This window comes from Empidonax traillii, unplaced genomic scaffold (assembly GCF_003031625.1).
Source record: "Empidonax traillii isolate 1590-97213 ecotype Southwest subspecies unplaced genomic scaffold, ASM303162v1 scaffold1592:size87286, whole genome shotgun sequence".
Taxonomy (NCBI): domain Eukaryota; kingdom Metazoa; phylum Chordata; class Aves; order Passeriformes; family Tyrannidae; genus Empidonax; species Empidonax traillii.
Window position 1 is genome coordinate 81,081 of NW_020956785.1, and position 2,500 is coordinate 83,580.

Here is a 2,500-nt window from a genome sequence, read left to right on the forward strand (position 1 = left end):
AAACCAACCAGACATTTTGTCTCTTTTAGGCCTTTTTGGAGGGGATTCTTCGCACTTTGAAGGTGTCTGTGTCCAACTCTGCAACCCTGCATTTAAACCAGTGTTAAGACAAGCAAAGGCCCTTTTATTTTGACCTTGGAGGGGGTTCCCTTTGTTCTTACCCCCATCCCAGTGCAAGACCGTCCCATTAATGAGTACCTGACTGACAGTGGCACCAACTCTTGCCCAGCACCCCCTGCCCGGGGCACCCATGGGTGCTCAGCCCCCCCCCCCGAGGAGGGGACAGACCCTCGTTCAGGCACCCACACCCCGGTAATTTTGGTCTGAATGCTGCATTGTTAGGGCTGAGCACACACAACAGCTTTTGGCCTCCTGTTACACCTCGGGGCAAAATCCTCGGGAACAGGCAGAAAGAATTAAAGGGAAATAAGTGCGTGTGAATGTCCCATCCCGGGCTGGCTCTGAGAAAGGACACTCGGAGCTGCCAGCGGCCAAGCTGGGACACAGGCATCGAGAGGGGGGATAAAGGGGGGACACGGAGGGGGCGGGGAGGTGGTCCCATGCAGCAGATGTCCTGCTGGGAAGGGAAGGAAGGGAGGTGGGAATGAGCAGAGTCAAACCCGAGGGATAGGTTTTGCTTCTGGAGATGGATTTGCCTCAATCGTCTTTACATGGGTTTGTTCCCCATGAGGAGAGACCCTCTCCTGCTGTCCCTGCTCTCCCTGCCTTTTCCTCCCTGTGAAAGAAGGATGATCAGCCAAAAATCTTTCTGGTTTTCTCCTGTTTTCTGCTAATTCCTCTGAAAAGTAATTACCCCCCATCCCCTCCAGGCAGACAGTCGCCTCTTCTCTCCCGGCTCCTCTGCAAACTACCTGTGGCTATTTCGAGGCTTTGGTTTGCCATGTCCCCGTCCCTCCTGGGTGGGAGGAGGCCGGGATGGCACCCAGCCCATCTCCAGAGATGCCAAGGAACAAACTTGGGGAAATAAGCTTCTGCTCAGGCTGGGAAATAGCACCAAGCACGGCGAGACCAACCCGACCTGCCCCTCACGTGCTGCCTTGGGCCAAAGTGAAGGGCACCTCAGATTCCCTGTTTATCCCAGAGCCCTGATGTTTCCAAATGAGCTGATCTAGCTTGCAAAGGTTCAGACAGGGAAGGGAGAGAAAATTCCCAGGCTCGGTGGTGCGTGACTGAGCCTCTGGCCGCTGCCCAAGTGATCAGGGTTCTGATCACAGCACCGATGGCAAGTGGGCCTGGCCACTCATCCCCCCAAAACCAGAGAGAAACAAAGAAAGGAGTGGTGTGAGCCAGGATTTGAGATGTGCCACCACAGAGCTGCCCTCTGAGGCAGGACAGGGATATTCTCTGGGGATGAAATTTAGCCCCTGGAGCTTGGTCAGACAGGAACTGAGGGTGTTCTGGAGACCCCCTTGCCCTCCCCACGCTGCAAAACTTGAGTCTAAAAGAGGCAAATTTGGCACTGAACAGATTTCTAAACTACTCTTTAAAATACCCCCCAGCTGACGGTACAGTAGCCGCTCACACCACGCCGCCTGACCCAGGCTGGAGGCAAATTCCCGTGCAAGAGCTTTCTGCACTAGGTTTGTGCATGAACAGTTCACCATTTCCCACCTGGAAGGGAGAGCAAATGGAAGGAAATCCAGGGAAATCGGTCCCCCAGAGCCCCTGCAGCTGCCTGGGCCCCGGGACGCGGCTGCAGCTCAGAGCAGCTCGGCTGGGGAGCGGAGCCTGCGGCATCCAGCTGGAAGAGCAGGGGGGAAGAGAACAAGAGGATGTATTCTCCAAAACTTGGGCCCAGCCGTGCTCCGGGCCAAAGCCAACACGGGGCTGGTCCAGCTGTGCTGGATCCTGCCCTTCTCCGTGCCCGGCGCTCCCGCTCGGCCCGGCGGCCGCGTTCGGAGCACGAGGGAGCTGCTCCTGCTGCGCTTTGGCCCCTTTTGTGTCTGGCCTGACAGACGCACCACGGCGTGTCCCACCATCTCCAGCAGCCTCCTGCTTTCCCCCTCTCTCACTGGGACTTCTAATGCTGTTTCTGCACGTGAGCCTTGGCAGGGACTGAGCACCGACCCAGGCAGAGCCACCGCACTGCTCTGCCCCGTGGAAGAGGCAACAATTCCCCAAACTCTTCCAAGCTCTTCTGCATGGCCTGATCCTGCCCCCCCTGCATCCCATCGCTGCAGAGCAGCCCCCAGCCCCTCCGCCCATCCCTCGAGGGGGAAGGGGTTTGACTCGCTCCGTGCTCTTGGCCCCGCTACAGAAACTGCTGGAGAGTCTGTGCTGCAAAGTCCCCGCGGGGTCCCGGCAGCTGCTGCGCTCACACAAACACGGACATGAACACACACTCAGGGGCACCAACACACCCTCAGCTCCACACAGCCGTGCACACTCACACTCACACTCACAGTCACACTCACACAAACACACAACCATACATTCCCCCCACAAAACATGCTTACACGCACCCCCCATCCACAACCCC

At 57.6% G+C, this 2,500-nt stretch overlaps 1 protein-coding gene across 1 annotated transcript in view; it reads right to left on the minus strand.

Annotated features, from left to right (window-relative positions):
• The window catches only part of MDFI (MyoD family inhibitor), a 15,124-nt gene that overhangs the window by 11,600 nt on the left and 1,024 nt on the right, over nucleotides 1–2,500 (minus strand). The window lies entirely within an intron of this gene.